Source organism: Stylophora pistillata, chromosome 2 (genome assembly GCF_964205215.1).
Source record: "Stylophora pistillata chromosome 2, jaStyPist1.2, whole genome shotgun sequence".
NCBI classification, from domain to species: Eukaryota; Metazoa; Cnidaria; class Anthozoa; order Scleractinia; family Pocilloporidae; genus Stylophora; species Stylophora pistillata.
This window is the reverse complement of record NC_142520.1, coordinates 58,617,049-58,637,845: the sequence shown is the minus strand read 5'-3', so window position 1 is coordinate 58,637,845 and position 20,797 is coordinate 58,617,049. Positions and strand designations below refer to the sequence as shown.

The window sequence follows — 20,797 nt, the reverse complement described above, 5'->3', positions numbered from 1 at the left end:
TCAGGAACCTTTTCGCGCCAGACTCACCTTTTGAGACTCGTCCAATCAGATATCGTTTTCTATCGCGATCCTCATGTGGAAAACACAAGAGAAATGGCGGTGATTGAAGGAGCTTTTCGCAAAGCGTCGTCAAAGTTCAAAATTTTCGAGCTTAATGCTCACCAGAAGCTTGCAATTAGAAAAGTTTTAGTCGAGAAAGAAGATGTTTTTGTTAAGTTGCCTACAGGATCCGGGAAATCGTTAATGTATCAAGCACTCCCGCTCGTGTTTGACCATGTTACCGATGAAAGTGGTCATATTATTGTTATTGTTGTTGCGTTGTACCAACGTGCGGAAACACTCGATAATTCGGGCCGATTTCCTGTACCGGTGATAAGTAGCCACGAACATAACTTATCGGGTTCACTCCAGCTAGCAGCGGACTGGCAAATGAAGAAGTACAAGTAGTGTAGGATTGAATTGAATCTTGAATTGAATTGAATTGAATCTTTATTAAGTCATAAGATAAATAATCACATATCCTATGTTACAACATTAAAAGAAGGTATATATATAAATTACAGAGAAAATCAAGATAAAAATTATAAGACTAGATTATGTTTAAAAATTAAGCGATTGACAAACGTGTTTTTGAACCTATCAGTGTTTATTTTAGGATGGTGACTTATCTCTTTCCTCAGATTGTACTTGGTTGATTTCTTTTTTGGCATTATAGCTCTTAAAGGGTGTATTGTATTATTAAAAACATTCTTGAAGATACGTGTGTCCTGTTGAACTAACAATTCATAAACATTAATGTGGTCGGATGTATACTTGCGCTTATAACATCGATCTAAGAAACATTGGATTGTTGTTAATTCGGAATTTACAGCGCCAAATACGGACAGCCCGTATAATATATTTGGTAGAACCAGATTTAGAAACAGATGGTCTATTTCGGCCTGATTGTACCCTTCTTTCCTTAAAGATCTTAAAATGAACAGGCACTTGTTTGCTTTGATTAGTTTTTCCCGAATATGTGTTATGAACCTACTGTCTTCCTGAAATGTTACCCCTAAAATAGTAAGCTCTTTTGTCTGTGGTATTCCAGACACCATCGGAAACTCTATTGTACAACCTTTCTTGCGGAAAATGATTTCCTTGCACTTAGATGTATTGCTACACATACCATTACTTCTAGACCACTGGGAAAACTGATTAATCAGTGCGATAGAATTGTCATTATCACCTATCACAGGCGAGATAATGGTTGTATCATCTGCATATTTTACCAGCACGCTCTTATTGTCCAAGTGTATCTCTAAATCACTGAGAAAGACATTGAACAAGTGCGGCCCGCTGACACTTCCTTGGGTGGTACCTTTGTTGACACTTTTCCATTTTCCAATAAACCCATTTCTAATGACTCTCTGCTGCCTGTCTTCCAAAAAGCTTAGATACCAGTTAACTATAAAAGGATTTAGGGGGAGTTGCTTCAATTTGTGCGAGAGGAGATCGTGTTTCACACTATCAAAAGCCTTGCTGAAATCCATAGCGAATAGGCGTACCGCTTTGCACTCTGGGATATCAAGATATTGATTGACAGTATGTTGGATAGTCAGTAGAGCATTGGTACAGCTCCCTCCCTCACAGGCAGCCCAAGCTCACTACGAGAAAAGCGGACGTGACTCTTACCGTGTTGCGTAACGTTTTATATTTATAAAGGTTTGTATGGGATGTTATCGGTTTGCCTTAAAAGAGAGAAAAAAATGTCTTGTTTTGAAATATAATGGGCTCACTTTATTGCCTTGTTGTTTTCTTTGTTGATTCCGAACGTCTCAGGCCATTTTGAAGCGTTTTCGGCGAGTTAGCGCTATGTTGGTGTTCAACTGCTATTGAACAGAAATGGAGAAGTGGAAATGTTGCTATAAAAATAAACATAATTTTCAGTAAACAAAGGATTGTAAAATTTGTAGATGAGACTTTAAATTAATTCTAATTCAACAACAGACGGTAAAATTAAAATAAAATATTCATCTTAAACTTGTGAGAAAGATTGTTGATATTTCCCTCGATAAACTGTAAATTACAACTACGAAAAGGCAAACTCGCATTTGTTACGAAAGGATTGCAAAATTTGTTTTGTTTTCCATTTAAAATGGAATAATGAAAGTTCACGGTTATGGCATGTCACGTTCTAAAGTCGATGGAAATGGATACACACGAATCTAATCTATACATCTGCCATGCTGCTTTAATGATTCAATCCTCTCTTACATTACCTGCTTACCTACGTCATGTATGGCACACGAAGTGTACCTTACAAACACTACATCCCTTCCTTTTTTTATTTAAAGCCACAACGATCCTAAGATGTCAACACAACAGAGAGTCGCTTAAAGCCTAGTACAATTGAAACTCATAAAACGGCTAGCCACAAAATCATTCATCCTCCCCTTATGAACAGTAACAGTCAATGATGACATTAACTCACGACAAAGTTTCTGATAATGGCACTCAAGTCAAAACATAGTCCTCGATAATGACACTCAAGTCATAACATAGTCTTTAAATCTTTCCGGCGGTTTTCTGACTCTAATCGGTCTCGTCACAACCGGGCTGCTCAGTTTTTCTCGTTCTGCTTCCGGTTCCACAGGATCAGTAACATCAAGCGTTGAAGTTGTTTCCCCCGGGTTCTGTGATGTCTCCTCATACTTCTTTACATGGGTTGTGTTTCGCATTAGTTGAGTGCCGTCTGGTGATTCAATAACAACACTGTTTCCAGTCTTGGTGATAACATCGTAAGGCTCAGGAGCAAATGATGTTGATAATTTATTTTTACGCTCTTGTTTGACTAACACTTGGTCACCTGGAGCTAGGTAAGACTCGTGGGCATTCCTCTTCTTGTCTGCATACCATTTGGTTTTGGCTTTCATTTTGCCATCTCTGTCTCGCATCTCGCTCTCTGTGCTCTCCTCTTTCAGTTCGGGTAATTTAGTACGCATCTTTCTGCCAAACAAGAGTTCCGCTGGGCTCACGCCTGTGGTAGTGTGAGGGGTTGACCTATATGCTACCAAGTACTTGCGCACTTCTGTCTTCCATTCTTTCCCCTCAGCTTGAGCTATTTTCATCCTCTTGAGGAGAGACCTGTTTTGTCTTTCCACTTCGCCATTCGCTTGTGGCCATAGTGGCGTGGTTTTCCTGTGTTCTATACCGTTATTCTCTAAATACTGTTCAAATACTTCAGATCTGAATTGTGGACCGTTGTCACTTCTGAGTGACTGAGGTAGTCCATGCGTGGTGAAGATTTTCTCCAAACACTCTATGACTTTTTCTGACGTTGTGGAACGCATGACTTCTATCTCGTAGTATCTACTGAAGTAATCAACGATGACTAAAACAGATTCTCCTGAGGGTAATGGGCCTAACAGGTCAATGGCCAAATCTTGCCAGGGGCCACTTGGTAATGGTGTTGACTTGATTGGCTCTGGGTTTGCTGGGCTGCTTACAAGCTGACAGCCATAACAAGTTTTGCAAAACTTCTCGGCTTCCCTGTCGATTCCAGGCCACCAGACTTTTGATCGCAACCTCTGCTTCATACTGACAATTCCTGGGTGTCCTTCATAGGCAAGGTTCAATACTCGAGGTCTCAGCTTGCTCGGTATGACAATCCTGGTACCACGAAGGATCAGCTTGCCAATAACACACAGTTCGCTACATACTGGTACGTACTGCTTATGCTGGTCACCTTTCCAGTTCCCATCTTTAATGTACTGGCGTAGTTCCACAAACTCTCTGTCTTCTGATGAGGCTTCTTCAATTTCACGTGTTGTCATCGCTTGAGGAGTGGCCGTTGCTGCGACGAACCTGACAAATTCATCCGATACCTTGTGCGCCGGTGATGGTTCTGCTTGTTCATTCGCATGCAACAAGCGTGACAATGGGTCAGCAATATTCTGCTCGCCAGGTAGGTATTTGACTTGGAATTTATATGGCTGTAATCGCAGGATCCATCTTTCGATTCGTGCACACGGTTTGGACCTGCTCGAGTAGATTGTTTCCAGCGGCTTGTGATCAGTATACAGTGTGAATTCAATGCCGTACAAGTACACATGGAATCGTTCACATGCCCATACGACAGCTAAGGCTTCTTTTTCCGTTTGCGAATAACGCCTTTCCACCGCGCTTAAACTCTTACTTGCGTAGCTAATGACTCTTTTCCTTCCTTGCTGCTCTTGGATGAGGATCGCACCGAGGCCCACCGGGCTTGCATCTGCTATGATTAGTGTCTTGGCATCTTTATCGAAATAGCCAAGATTATCTGCATTTGATAGCCTCCTCTTAAGCTCATTGAATGCATTCTTCTGCTCTTCTCCAAATTCGAAACGAACACCCTTTTTGGTCAACTTTCGCAATGGCTCCGCGGTTGTAGCGAAGTCCGGAATGAAACGGGCATTGTAATTTGCCAGTCCCAGAAAGCTTCTGACTTCTGATGCGCTTTGCGGTTCTCTTGCATCAATGATCGCCTTTACCTTGTCTTCAGTAGGACCAATACCATTGTTGCTTAGCACCAGTCCCATGAAGACCATCTGGGTCATATGGAACTTACACTTCTCTGCATTCAGTGTGAGGTTCTTCTCTTTCAGCCTTTCCAAAACTCGCTGCAATCTTCTGTCATGTTCCTCAGTGTTCTTCCCATGAACGATGATGTCATCTGAGATGTTGGCAACACCTTCACAGCCTTGTAGTGATTGTTGGATGACGTGCTGGTATACTTCTGGAGCTGAACTTATCCCAAACATGAGACGCTTGTATTGGTAAAGACCACAATGTGTAGTGAACGTTGTGATGCTTCTGGAATCTGGATGGAGTTCTAACTGGTGGTAGCCCCATTTTAAATCCAGTTTACTGAACATTGTGCTCTGGTTGAGGCTTTGGAGCACTTCGTCCACTGTAGGTATGGGATAACGCTCTCTGATAATGGCTTCGTTAGCTCTGCGCATGTCTACACAAAGGCGTATTTCGTCATTCTGCTTTGGGACTACTACAACTGGACTAACCCACGGGGTTGGGCCCTCTACTGGTTCAATTATATCCATGGCTATTAATTCTTCAATCTTCTCCTTAACCTTGTCTCGAAGACTAAATGGGGTGCGCCTGACTGGTTGCGCCACTGGGGGTACATCTGGATTCACATACAACTTAACTTGGAAATCTTTCAACTTTCCCACGCCCTCAAAAATCTCCTTGTAATCAGACATGATTGTCTCACTACATGTCACAGTGCAGATCTGGGTTCCTAATTTCAACACTCCAAGCTTTATGGCAGTTTCTCTTCCAAGCAGTGCCGCCCCTTCGCCATTAATAACAACAAATTCAGCTTCGGCCTCTTTTCCCTCTACTCTCGCTTCTGCTGAGAATGTTCCTAGAACGTTCAGCGGCTGTTTACTGCCATATGCATAAAGCTTCTTATCACTCTTTCTCGACACACACTTAATCTTGTCTTGCTTTAACTTTAACCACAGATTTTTGTCAATCACATTGGTGCTTGCACCCGAATCAATCAACATCGCCACTACAACTCCACCCACAGTCACATCTATTTTCTCAGGTGATGTAGCAGAATTCACAGTAAATGCATATTCATCTTCATCTCTCTCACTTCTCACATACCTGACTGACTTCTTTGTTTTCCTTCCTTTTGTCTTCTCTTCCCGCCTAGGTTTGAGAGGTTTGGCTGTTTTCGTTTTACACTGTGGACTAAAATGGTCAGCTCCTCCGCACTTATGGCAAGTTTTTCCTTTCGCGGGACACTCAGGGTCTCTTCCAAAATGTCCTACTTTTCCACATCTGTAGCATGCTCGCTTGGCAGACTCCTTTCCTTTGTCTTCTTGCTTGTCACGGACGAAATTCACGTCCTTTTTGCCTTCCATATTTTCCAGCTGTGACCGAACTCGCTCGTGGTTTGCTGCCGTCGAAAGTAACAACTCTAAGGTTAAGTGCTCACCTTTTTCCAGTAGTTTCTTCCGTAGTTCATGTGATTTACATCGCTGCAAGACTTGATCACGAATCTGGTTATCAGCTTGGTCGCCGTAGTCACAGTCTTTGACCACGTGTCTCAATCGTGTAACGAACTGAGCCACGGTTTCGCCGTCCTCTTGTTCCATGCTGCGAAACAGGTGATTTTGGTATGTCGAATTTACCTTTGGAATGAAATAGTCGTTCAAAGCCTTCACCGCTTTTTCGTAATCTTTCGCCTCGCCTGTGTCAGGTAACGTTTCGAAAATTTCCTGAACAGCTTCGCCGGCCGAATGAAGGAGTAAAGCTCTCCTCTGAATTTTATTATCCGCTTTATCCACTTGGATGAGCAAGCCTTTGCTATCGGCATAAACTGAGAAGCTTTTCAACCAACGCTGCCATCGCCTTCCCACGCTTGAAGGTTCACCATGTGGATCGAATGGTTTCACACTCGTTAAATCGTCTATCTTTATTGACGCCATGTCTGGGCAGCTGCAACTTCTATCCTCGTCGCCAGATGTCACGTTCTAAAGTCGATGGAAATGGATACACACGAATCTAATCTATACATCTGCCATGCTGCTTTAATGATTCAATCCTCTCTTACATTACCTGCTTACCTACGTCATGTATGGCACACGAAGTGTACCTTACAAACACTACATGGCAGTGGCAAAGAGAAAAAAAAGAAAAATGAAGTCAAGTCTTGTTCATACCTCTAGTACCTCGCAAATTATAGAAATTCGCGAATCTGCGACGACCAACAAATTACTAACGTATATGAAACCCTAATTTCCCCTGAGTTTGTCGCTCATGACAATCTGGAAGACGTTAAAGCAAATTCTTTTCACTACAAATTATTTTCACTCCTCCAGTTCAAATTGCACATGAACAATAATTATATCGGTCAATCATGGTAAATGCATGTGCATCGCTGAATGAGGCCTTCGATCAAGCCATCTTCTCGGAACAACGACAAGATACTATCCAGACGTTCGATGCAAAGCTTCATCTTTCGACAAACATGGCCCAGAAGCTGGCAGATGCTTGTTTGTCTCATGTTACACTACAATCTGTGTACGAGAAACTCAACATTACCGACCTCAATGGAGTACTGGCATTGGCGCCATCTGCAAAATCAACTTGTCATCATACATCGAATTCCGCTAAAGAATTCTCTCCGGAGTTCATTTCCAACTGTCGTAACAGTAAGCAGTCTGAGTCTCAAATGATGACTTATTTTTCAGGAAGGTGTAAAATTACAAAACAATGTGAATCCATCTTCAGGATGAACGATTTTTCCGCTCTGAGGGCATCCATCGATTAATCGCACGGACACGAACTCGTCCTCGCGAAAATGAGCCTGTGAGTCAGCGGTATAGTTAAAACGAATGACCGGATATAAAAGTGTAAGCTAGAATTGCAAAAACCGGAAATAAACCATGCTAAGTTGATGAACTAATATCTCGAAAATTAGTTCGGTGACCTACCCTGATTTTTTGTATACAAATTATTTACATCATTACGCATTTCTAAAGAAAATTTTAAAAAAATTTATCTGGTGGAAATTTTTTTACATTTTAAAACAGCATTTTCCTAAATAATTCAATTTCTACTGGGTAGTTTTTTTTTATATCACGTATACAGGTAGAGAATGTGATGACGTTTAAGAAATTTGAAAAAAAAAACTAGGTCACCAACTTGGTTTTTGAGATATCTTTCAAAAACTGAGTTTTAGAGGGTCTTTTAGCACTACTGTACTGTTGCTATGGCAACAGATAATGCCTGACGAACCCCCTTAAAAGATTGCCCTAACATAGTGTTATGCATATGTCGCGTTGTTATCCTGATGATAAGTTTGACAGTCCTGATATCTTTTACTGATTGGCGCTTGCTGTTAATTGTTGAAAACCCTTTCGAGCCTCCTTGAGAACACATTACACTTGGGTTTAGTGCAGTCACCTCTTTACTTGAATTTAGTAGCAACTGATATTTTTTTCTGTTTCCCTGGCTTTAGAAATAACTCAATGATATAACTGATATCTGATGACTGACAATTATGACTAACAACTGAACAACCTTGTAGATATAACTATATGCTTCTATATAAGTGTTCCATTATAAAACCTATGCTGCAGACAGTCTAAACTGTCAGTTAGAGTTCGTGAGAGGAAACTGTGTCTTTGGTTGTGAACAGAATGCCTGTACATCCAAACAATTATCAGACTATTCAATAGGGGGGCTTTTCTTGAAAACCAATTCGTTGCACAAAAGTGCACGTAACAGAGCAGACTGTCAAAAAATTCTAAACAAATACCCGCGCTCAACACCCTAAGGGTTTCTCACCAACTAAGTGTGATGTGTTGGGTTTTAGGTGTATCATCCTTGGCATAACAGAGCACTCCGACCAATAGAATCACTTTCAAAACTAAACTTTTCATTGAAACTCTCTCTCTGAATGCCTAATGATGGCAACATTCACCAATCAACTCCTGTTTACAAGGTCAGTAAACAAGGCAAACAAGGCCATAAAAATGAGTCCTGAAGAAAGAGAAGAGCTATATGTTCAACTAAAAAGGCACAAGTTCAGAGTAACACTGTAATTTACCAATAAAGCCTATTAAAATACCGTAGACTTGCATTATCAATATTGGAAACAATGTTGCAATGCCATTCAGTTTGATTTGTTTGTTGGGTCAAATTTTAATCAAAAGCACACAACAGAAGAGTGATCAAAGTGGAATTTTTTCAAACACTATCTTAAAGGTCCTATCTGCTACCAATACAATATATCATAATATAATCTCAAGTCAGCAGTGGATTTGAGTCAGACTGTGTACAGATTTAGCATTAATTACAAAAGCAGTGGAGCAATCTTTCCATCCTTAACACTATGCTCTATAAATTTCATGATTGGATCCCCACAAAAACAGCACTTAGCATCCTCAGGACGTGCTTTTAACAGACCACAATAACCCTTTCTGGGATGTAGGCTACATTTTTGCATGCAGATTCTGGCTGCTGAAAAACATGCTGAGGCAGCCAAATCAGCGTCACATATTCATGTCTAAATATTTCAACCCATCTGTTTTGATATGTTGTATTTTCACTTAATTTTTTCAGAAACACATGCTTTGCTTCTCGCCCTTCCATTGTTACCATTCCCAACCCCTGCCCATACTTTTCAAGCATTTGACAACAATGAGTGGGGACAATGTGACCCAATGTCCAGACAGTAGGATTTACAGAACTTGGCAAGAACAATGAATTTACTTTAAAATACTCATAGCAGGCAATAGAAAGCTCATCAATCTGGTCTAATGTTATCTCAAATCTATTAAAGAAAAACAGTCTCTAAGCCTCACACCTAAGTAAGCTAAAGCAAGAACTGTTTGACGTTCTTTCCTGGAGTCACTTTCACAGCTTAGCCACTTGATTAATCTCACGAAATTATGACAAAATCGGGAATCTTTTCCAGTAAATCCATAAAGCAAATCAGCTCCAGACCCTTGTGTTTCATTGAACCATTGTTTTGTCTTGTTTGCAAGGCACCTGGTCTTTACTTCAGTTTGTAAAGCTGTAATTACTCGTGTGAAAGGGCCATCACGTGCAACCTCTGAAAACTTTTTACAATCAGCTGGCAGCTTAGATTTTCTTATTGCTTCTCTCAAAACTGCTTTAAAAAAGTACTGCCAAGCATTGTTCTTCATATGAAGGGGCTCCACATGAGCTTTATCAATATAGGAACTTAATAGAGGTAAAAATTCTTGTCTACTATTTTGTTTGGCAATGAAATCTGTGATTTTAGATCTCTTTGTCTGTGCAGAAATTTTTCAAGTGCTATTCTTTTTTTAAATGCTTCAACCTTGTTGACAACATTTACTCTTTGCTGGTAATTCCATGGCTTCCACTTGTTTGACCTGTCAGTTCCAAATGTGCCAACATGGCAAGTATCTTCAAGTCATTTGGCAATTCCTCCAGCTTCAACCCAAATTTAATGCCTTCAAATTCATACTCAGTTCTTTCTAACTCTGCAATTTGTGGTAATAATGACCTCACATATTTCTTTCTAACAGGAGAACTTTCATCACAGTTGGCACCAAAAATTAGAAGGTTATCATAACTTGATGCCACCCTTCTTCCAACATTGAGGAAACTGACCAAGAAAGAACATGCGCTCTCATTCTTGCCAAATGGCCATCTATCACCACCAAGAGCAATTTGAAAAGTGCCTGTTTATTCTGTGAAGCCTTTCGAGCTTTCTTTTATATTCTTAGAGAGAGAAAAAATTTGGCAAGCATTCGAAGGTATTGTCTTATGTCTCTATATGCACCATTCACTGGGTTTTCAGTTTCTAATCCCTCTAGATAGTCTAGGTCAATTTTCATGAACAGTCAATCTTTTTTAACTGTTCCACAAGGTTACTATAAGTGAGAAGCTTTGGTACCTTACAGCCTTTACAAATTGAAATGCTTGTTATTTTCCCTGGTTTACTTTCATTTGATCTCATTGAAAGCACCAGTCTAACACTTTTCTACTTTTGTTTGCCCATTACACCACTTGCATAATATGTTGCAATACTTCGTGTGATGTTGTCATCCGACTTTTCAAATTTAAAACATTTTTCTTATATTCTTTAGAAACTACTCTATCAGTCAACTGCTTGTTCCCTGTCACATAACTTGTGAGAGTGTACAATTTGCATCTTTTCTGCAAAGTGTCAAACAATCCCTCAAAAGTGGCTGAAGAAAGTTCATTTGTGCCTCCATGAATTCTGGCAGCAGCTTCACTGGTCTCATGCCTCCTTTTCCTTGCAATTCTAGGTCCCAGTGTTGATTGTCCATCAGCAAGTGTAGTAGGGCTTCTTGTTTGTGCCTGAGATTCCTGTCCCTCATGTGTCTAAAAATATCACTAGCTGATTAGACACTGGGTAGTAACACATTTATTAAAACAAGAAGTAGTTGAATGAGACCAAAATTGTAAACATTAGATCTGAACACAACAATTGTATCTCGCCATATCTTACGTTTGATATTTTGATGTTTATAGTTTAGAGACACCATCATATATGACAGTCTTCTGACTGACCAAATGAACACAGGCACACACTCAGGTTTCTTTCCCAGGCACTGGCGTAGAAGCCTGGCACTGGCTGCCATTCTGGTACTGGCTTTGTGCTAAGTGGCCAGTCCACCAAAATTTAACTTGTAAAAATATTTTTTCTTCTCACAAAATTGAATATTTTTCCATTAATGTTTTTAATCAAAAATTGGCATAAAATTGTATCTATTCACTAATTAATGAAAATCTACAGTCAGAAGTTGTGCACAGCAGTTTTTTGCTGCACAATTAGAAAAAAAATCAGGCCTGTACGGGATTCGAACGACTGACCTCTGCGATACTAGGGTTTATTACGAATCAACTTAACGGCCTGCTCCCAGTTAACTTGTTAGCTCAATTGGTAGAGCGCTGCACTAGTATCGCAGAGGTCAGTGGTTCGAATCCCGTACAGGCCTGATTTTTTTCAGGTCTGATTTTCGCTATTGCTTAAATAGCCCTATCTACTGCGAGGATTGTGCATCGTATGTATCTAATACCGCAGTACAAAATATATGAACTTCATATATTTCATTGTATCTCATTTATCACTTTCATGGGTTTATTACGAATCAACTTAACGGCCTGCTCCCAGTTAACTTGTTAGCTCAATTGGTAGAGCGCTGCACTAGTATCGCAGAGGTCAGTGGTTCGAATCCCATACAGGCTTGATTTTTTTCAGGTCTGATTTTCGCTATTGCTTAAATAGCCCTATCTACTGCGAGGATTGTGCATCATATGTATCTAATACCGCAGTACAAAATATATGAACTTCATATATTTCATTGTATCTCATTTATCACTTTCACGGGTTTATTACGAATCAACTTAACGGCCTGCTCCCAGTTAACTTGTTAGCTCAATTGGTAGAGCGCTGCACTAGTATCGCAGAGGTCAGTGGTTCGAATCCCGTACAGGCTTGATTTTTTTCAGGTCTGATTTTTGCTATTGCTTAAATAGCGCTATCTACTGCGAGGATCGTGCATCATATGTATCTAATAACGCAGTACAAAATATATGAACTTCATATATTTCATTGTATCTTAAATATGTTATCTCGCCTTTTCCTGGGCTCGTTGGACTTTTTTGTTCTCTGCCTGTAGCTTGCGATTTTCATTAACAGCTTTCTCTCTTGCAACCTTCCAATCTTTCATGTATTGAGCCAAGTTAAAGCGCGTGTTCTTTTTGGGCGGCATCCTAAATATTGACTCATTAAAAACTAAGAGAAGAATGCAAAATTAGGAAAACAAAAATCATAGAGTTCTAGTCAAGGCTTTGAAGTTTTTCTTCGTAACAAAATTTGGTTCTGTCCTGGTGTACCGGCTCACAAGGGAATTACCATTGTTCTTTCTTTGTTTAGGAGTCATTGGTTAGCTGTTGTGTATTGAGATACAATGAATATATGAAGTTCATATATTTTGACCTGCGGTATTAGATACATATGATGCACGATCCTCTGAGTAGATAGCGCTATTTAAGCAATAGCGAAAATCAGACCTGAAAAAAATCAGGCCTGTACGGGACTCGAACCACTGACCTCTGCGATACTAGTGCAGCGCTCTACCAATTGAGCTAACAAGCCAACTGGGAGCAGGCCGTTAAGTTGATTCGTAATAAACCCGTGAAAGTGATAAATGAGATACAATGAATAGATGAAGTTAATATATTTTAAATAGCGCTATCTACTGCGAGGATCGTGCATCATACGTATCTAATACCGCAGTTCAAAATATATGAACTTCATATATTTCATTGTATCTGTTTAGTCAGCAAATTCTAATAACACGTATACGCACTGAGCCGAAGCAGGCAAAACTGGTTTCCAACCGGACTGACTCATCCGCTTCGGTGGATGAGCGGCTCAACAGGGAAAGTCGAGGCGGCGTGCAGAGGCTCCTTTCTCTTCCTGACTAATCTGGGAAGATCAAAGGGCCTCTGCTCGCAGGGTACCTTGCTCGCAGGGTACCTTGGTCGTAGTCTTACCACCGGTACGAGTAACTTAACAAGGCACAGTAGTTTCTGGAGAAAAAGTAGTATAAATATAAAGCTGTTGAACGTTGGCTTTTACAAACATTTCAGCGATAGTTGTGGTTTTCCAGGTTTGACCCTGATAAAACTTCCTTTAAATAAACAAATATTAAAACACTACAGTTTTCTTTGTCGCAAAGCTGCAGTGATGTGTGATGGGCTATAGACCACTTTCATAAATTGCTGCCGGATTAATATTCTTTTGTTTAAATTTAAATTAGCCCTTCTGGCCTCGTTCCCCAGTACAAAATTCAAAAGAATACATTATCTCAAGCGAGGCCAGTCGGGCTAATTTAAACAAAAGAATATTAATGCGGCAGCCATTTATGAAAGTGGTCTATGCCCTTTGCAGATCTTTCGCTCTTTTTTTGTCCTAAAATGAGCTTTATCCCCCGAAGTACCATGAAACATTCAATTATAATACATTAAACTATGATCTGAGTTAGATCATTGTTTGCTCCTGTTTCGTATATGTAACACACGACCTTAGTTCCTGTAGCCACCTGCTTCATAGTCCAATGTTTTATTTTTGCGTTTTATTTCAGTAGACCTCATTTTGAATTAATTAGCGTTATTCTGCACGCGCGAAACATGTTTCTGAACTGGCAACATTCCGCTTACATTTGGTTCACGGTTCGGTTGTAGACTCATATTTAAACAAAGATCTCTTACGCGAAGTATTTCAATGAAATGGAAATAGAGAAACCCTGAGATACGCTTTGTAAGCAATCATTATCAGGATGTGTTGACTATCCTGCCAAGTTCTATTGCTATTGAGAGAGCAATGCAACAATTTTAGGACTGTAATCCCCTATTTTGATTCAGCAATATGGACGGTAAGATGATAGTCTATTAAATAAGCTGTAGATTGGATGTAAAATGCGAAACAATCGAGTTTGTGTCGGAATGTGAACATTTTCGAACAACTGACGGCATCGTCAAATCAGCTCATTTTATCCAAGTTTAAAATTTGATTAAATCGCACTTAATCATTTCCCAAAAAAATCCTTTGGAGATCGAAAAGACCCACACTTCGCCTTCCAGAAGCCAGATTTTCAGTCGATTATTTTGTATAGCAAATAGTTAAATAACGGGTTACTTTTTACCTATTTTTAATCTTGCTAGAAGAAGGTCGGTTAAATTCAATTAGATTGTGAAAATAAACAATCCAGAATTGTTCAAATTGCTGTGAACATCTGTATTGATGTTGTTTTTCAAGATTTGGCAGTTTTTATCGGTCCAAGTGTTTTCAATTCGTGGCAGGACGTTATGAGATTTGCCTGAAATTTTGAGCTTCAAAACTGGCATTTGGTCGAAATTCAGTTATTATCGATTTTCTCGAAAATGAAGCGATATTCAGCTAAACGAAGTATGCAGTGCTGTTTTACCATAAGGCCTACCTAACTTAAGAATATGAGCCGAATCGAGTTTTTGGTCGTTACCACCAAATGTTTGACCGTTGGTAACATTCGCTGTTAAAAGCTTTTGTCTACCGAAAACAAGAAACTGTTAGGAAACAAAAACTCTTGAAATATTAAACAAGTCACCTCGTGAGTTAACGATACTTGAAGTCGCCCTTCAAATCCAGCAAAAAGAAAATTTCCGATGGTCCACAACCGAGAGTACATCTTACAAATGCATAATGGCATGTTACCTATGAAACATCACGTGTCCTATTTTTTTGTGATGTGACCCGATGCAAGTCAGGAGGTCATGCTGAAAAGGATAAATCTAACAACATTTTTTACAATCTAAATATGCTGGCCTTAGATCTTTTAGATGGCCTGTAGTGCTGATAGACGATGACTTTTTTCTCCAACTGCTCGGTGCGACGCATGAGAGATTTTCTCGTAGTTAACAAACTTATCTTACAGAGGCAAATATCACAAAATTGTGATAATTCTCTTCTTACCTTCTCAGTGGCGCACAGGTCCCGAAAAGAGGCCTTTGGTGAGCTGCAGTAGTTCAAAATGTTCCAGGCTCCCAAATAATAAAAGCCTCCTTTTCTTTCATATTCTTTCTTGCAAAATCGAGACAACGTTCACTCCTATACCATACCTTCTTATACTATACAAAACTTTACTATTGTATACTATACTATTCTATACTGTACTTAAAAAAAAACCGATATTTTTTGTTGTATTTAGGATGTACTAGCTAAGCGGTACATCACCCGTTCATAAGCGCTTTTGTAAATGGAAAACCATCTGCTATAACTAACTTTTACTTCTATTATTCAGAACTTTAACTTATGTGTAGCTGTGTCCTAGCTTTGGAATCGTTTTGCAGCTGTTGCTCAGCTTGTTGTTATGATTAATCATAACAATTAATAATTAATATAATTAATATAATTAATAATTAACATAATAAATAATTGTTGTTATGATTTCTTTATCAAGCACTCAATACTGTTCTGTTGATATCCCATTGTTTTAAATGAGCCATATTTCATCGAAGATCCTGGGGTTGCTTGTTTCTTTCCAAAGGTCAACAGGTTTTGTGAGAAAAAAATGACCAGTTACCACTCCGATACTATACTAGACAGTACTTTAAAGTATGTATAGTAATTTTACTTATATCGTCATTAACACTCCTATAAGATATCATATTCTCGAGTTTGGAAGCGATAAAAAGACCTGTTTTCTTTGCAATTAAGATGCAATGGCTATGCTGTAAATCACCCATTCATGAGGGCTTTTGGAAGCCGAGGAAGACAACGTGGTTTGACTAGCTTTTAGTTCCTTTACTTAGTGCTTTTACTTACCCATGGTTATGTTTTAGCTTTAGCGGAATCTTCCTCCAGCTGTTGCTGAGCTTGCTTTAATGACTAACTCTTTATCAAGCACTTAAGTCCTATTCTTTTGATATCCCGTGTTTCAAAATGAGCCATATTTCACTGGTAATACTGGAGTTGCTTGTGTCCTTCCAAAGGTCAGCTGGTGTCTTGGAAAACAAAGTCTCGTGAAAAGAAAATAACTGGAAAACTGTTTAGGCAACGTTTTACTTCCGTTTAATATTCTGCAGTAAAAATCTTAAGTACACTGGTTATACAATTTAGTTGTATTAAGTAATCAATTTATTAATTCACCAATTTAATCATTCATTCATATCCTTTTTATTTTTTTAAGAATTTAATAAAAAATTTTAAATCACTTTTATTATTTACTAAGATATATCTTATATCTTTATTTCATCTTTTATTGATCATTTTTTTCGTTTATACCAAACTAGGAGCTTTACTCTTATTAAGCTATCATTTAGAAATATCCCTTTATTCTGGTATAAGTAGACACTCCATTGTGTTGGAGAAAAAAAACAAAAATTGGACCAGACTTGAATCTGCACTTTTCTGAATTCCACCTGACTAAATTGGACGGGATCGCAATGCACTACTTTCAAGTTAATTTGACTGAGCTGGACTGCATTGCACGTTTCTAAATGAAACTGAATTAGACTGTGCTTAACTGTACGTAGATGTACTCTACAGGATTACACGACATAGGAGAGCTTTGCACAGCACTGGCGTTAACTTGGATGCACTGCACTTGATTGGTTAAACTGTGTTGTAGTTGATGGCACTTCACTTGACTAAGCTTGACTTCAAAACTAAAGACTGCTTAAAAGACTATTAATACATTGAGGTTTGCCAAAAGATCAACTAACTGCTAGTGTTAGTTGCATTAATTTAGAGGAATTTTAGGAATACAACAATTTCTTGAAATAATAGAAATATCACCTCGTGAGTTGTTAAATGTTGTCATAAAAATATTGAATCGGTCAGGAAGACTACTCACAAATTCTGTAAACATAAAGGTGCAGATAATCCAAACCCAAGAGTACTTCTAACAAATAAATACCAGTTATCTGTTACTTAAGTCTGACAAAATTTGTTGCAATCAAAACATTCCGGCCTTACCTCCTTCAGATAACTTGTAGTGCTGATGGACAATACCTTTTTGTCTCTAACTGCTCAATGTGACGCGTGAGGGTTTTTCTATCAGCAAAAAAACCCATCTTTTAAGATTGGTATCACAAAATTATGATAGTTAATCACTTACCTACTCAGTAATGTACAGCTCTGAAAATGGGCTCATCGTGAGCTGCAGTGGGTCTTGTAAGAAAAAAACATACCTGGCAAACTGTTTGGATAACGTTGTATTAGTTTAATATTCTGCTGTGAAAATCATAAATACATTGGTCATACAAATAAATTGCATTTATCAATGTATTCATTCAACAATTTATTTATCTTCCTATTTATCTATGATATCTTTATTTTATATGAATTTAATCACTTGAATTAGTTATAGAGATATACTTTTATATCTTAATTTCATCTATTATTGATCAATTATCTTTGCTTAATTTAGCCTAAGGTTTACTCTTCTTAAGCTTTCATTTAGAAATAGCTATCTGCGACAATGTCACGTAGAAGCTCTATAATGTGTTCGTGTGACTGAAGATTGGACCGCACTTGAATGTCCGCTTTTCTGATTGGCATTTCTCAAGACTGGACGGGACTGCACAGCAAGAGGCTGAAGTTAACTTGACTGAGCCAGACTGCATTACACGTTTCCAAATGAAACTTAATTAGACTGTACTTAACTGCACGTAGATGTACTCGACTGAAGATGTACTGACTGAAGATTGGACCGCACTTGAATGTCCGCTTTTCTGATTGGCTGACTGTACTTAACTGCACGTAGATGTACTCGACTGAAGATGTACTGACTGAAGATTGGACCGCACTTGAATGTCCGCTTTTCTGATTGGCTGACTGTACTTAACTGCACGTAGATGTACTGGACTGAAGATGTACTGACTGAAGATTGGACCGCACTTGAATGTCCGCTTTTCTGATTGGCTGACTGTACTTAACTGCACGTAGATGTACTGGACTGAAGATGTACTGACTGAAGATTGGAGCGCACTTGAATGTCCGCTTTTCTGATTGGCTGACTGTACTTAACTGCACGTAGATGTACTGGACTGAAGATGTACTGACTGAAGATTGGAGCGCACTTGAATGTCCGCTTTTCTGATTGGCTGACTGTACTTAACTGCACGTAGATGTACTGGACTGAAGATGTACTGACTGAAGATTGGAGCGCACTTGAATGTCCGCTTTTCTGATTGGCTGACTGTACTTAACTGCACGTAGATGTACTCGACTGAAGATGTACTGACTGAAGATTGGAGCGCACTTGAATGTCCGCTTTTCTGATTGGCTGACTGTACTTAACTGCACGTAGATGTACTCGACTGAAGATGTACTGACTGAAGATTGGAGCGCACTTGAATGTCCGCTTTTCTGATTGGCTGACTGTACTTAACTGCACGTAGATGTACTCGACAGGATCAGACGACACAGGAGAGCTTTGCACAACACTCAGAGGTCTTAAAATAATTGAGAAGAATTTGCTACCTTTCTATAACATCAAGAAATGGTTAGATATTCTAGTCTTCTCGGATAGGGACGAATAAATGGAGGTCCCGTCTCCTGCAGGGTTGGGGTAGGAGACGTTAATTTCCCACACACGAGATTACTGTGTGATGGATGTCCTCCCCTGGGGTGGGATTGGTGGGATATAGGGCGCACTTAATTTGGAGCCTCGCTCTGTTGTGCGACCCTCACCACACTCTGGTGAAAGTGATTAAATAAATAAATAAATAAATATTACACTGGCCTTAACTTGGATGCACTGCACTTGATCAGTGCCTAAAGTGTGCTGTAGTTGATGGCACTTGACTTGACTATACTTGACTTGAACACAAAAGACTGCTTAAAAGGATTGATAATATACTGAGGTTCGCCAAAAGATCAACTAAATCATATGAAGTATGGACTACTAGTGTTAGTTGTATTTATTTACAATGATTGATTCTCGAGCCAATGAAATGTAACAATGGAAGTCGTATAAATTGTTCTTGAATTGTCCCTTAACGAAATACTTTCACTTGTTGAGGCAGTGTGGCCGAGTGGTTAGAGTGTCGGACTCGTAATCCGCCGCTCCCGGGTTCGAGTCCCACCCTGACCACTGGATTTGTCAATGTTTACGGTAGCCCCGAGTTCAGATTCTTGGCCACGCTTGTAAATAGCCAACTGGTTTGCCTCCGGCCAGTTGGGGTTCTTAATGATGTTCTTGATGATGTTATGTTCAATTTAGACCATTTATTTCATTCGTTTGCAAGGACCACAATGGAAACTACTGGTTCACCAGTAATTGTGTAATCCTATAAAAAGACTTTTTTTTTTTATCATCATCTGTGACCAGTCTCGTGGGCTGCTGATTGGATATCTGCGCCTTGTTTAAAAGCACTAGCTATCAAAAGCCTTCTCCATTGAGAACAAAAAAGTTTGGGGATGCCACAATTTCTGAAAATGATAGAAATATTACCTTGGGAGTTAGTAAACGTTGTCATAAAAAATATCTAGTCGGCCGCGAAGACTCCTCCCGCGTTCTGTAAACAGAAGAAGTGCAGATAATCCAAAACCAAGAGTACTTCTTACAAATGGATTCATGTTACCTCTAAGGCGTCAGATGTTCTCCTTCTTTATGATACGATTCGAAGTAAGTCAAGATGTCATGCTTAAAAAATAAAGTCTAACAAAATTTGTTGCAATCAAAACATTTCATCCTTACCTCCTTCAGATGACTTGTACTGCTAATAAACAAAAACTTTTTTCCCCAACTGCTCGGTGCGACACATCAGGTTTCCTTTTCAGCGAACAAACTCATCTTTCAAAGACTGATATCACAAATTATCAAAAATTCATTACCAACCGGCTTAGTGATGGATAGCTCTGATAATTGGCTTCATCTTGAGCTGCAGTTATTCAACATGATCCAAGCTCTCGAATAAAAAAGGCGTTTTTTTTATATTCTTTCCTGCAACTTCAAGACAACGCAAACTACTCAGCTATACTATATCTTATAGTGCTTATATACATATGTTCTAATTACAAATGAAACTGAATTTGTCTCCACTACACCGCACGAAGTTGTATTCCACAGGAGTAGACCACACAGGAGAGCTTTGCACAGTACTGGCCTTAACTTGCATGCACTGCATGATTGCCTAAACTGCGCCGGAGTTGGTGGCATTTCACTTGACTGCACTTAACTTGAACGTTAAAGACCTCTGAAAAAGACTGATAATGTACTGAGATTTAAGAAATGATCAACAAATAGACGTTTAGGATACAAAAAGTTCTTGAAATAATAAACGTGTCACTTGGTGAGTTGTTAAACTTTGTCATCAAAACATTGTCACCTCGTGTTCTTAAACGCCTTGTCATCAAAATAGTGAATCGGCCGTGAGACTCCTCATAATCTCTATAAACGTAAAAGTTCGGATAGTCTAGAACCAAGAGTACTCCTTTCAAATTATAACATGTTGCCTCTAGGGCGTAAGATGCTTTTCCTTCGTCATGAGATGATCCGAAGTGAGTTACGAGATCATGTTGAAGGGAAAACGTCGAACAAAACTTGTTGCAATTAAAACATTTCGGCCTTACTTGTGTCAGATGACTCAGACTTGTAGTGCTGATGGATAATAATCTTTTGTCTCCAACTGCTCGATGCGACGCATCAGGGTTTTTCTATCAGCGAACAAACCCATCTTTCAAAGATCAATATCAAAATAATGATACCTACTTACCTACTCAGTAATG

General features: G+C 39.1%; 2 pseudogenes across 1 annotated transcript; both read right to left on the bottom strand.

Moving 5' to 3' along the window:
- Positions 1 to 466: 466 nt before the first annotated feature.
- Positions 467 to 20,797, bottom strand: part of LOC148740617 (uncharacterized) — a 1,045,961-nt pseudogene continuing 1,025,630 nt past the window's right edge.
- On the bottom strand, positions 8,667 to 15,415 carry LOC148740657 (uncharacterized; annotated as a pseudogene). Its single transcript, XR_015997399.1, has 2 exons — positions 14,670 to 15,415; positions 8,667 to 10,896 (listed from the first exon to the last, which is right to left on the bottom strand). The product of XR_015997399.1 is annotated as an uncharacterized LOC148740657 (transcript).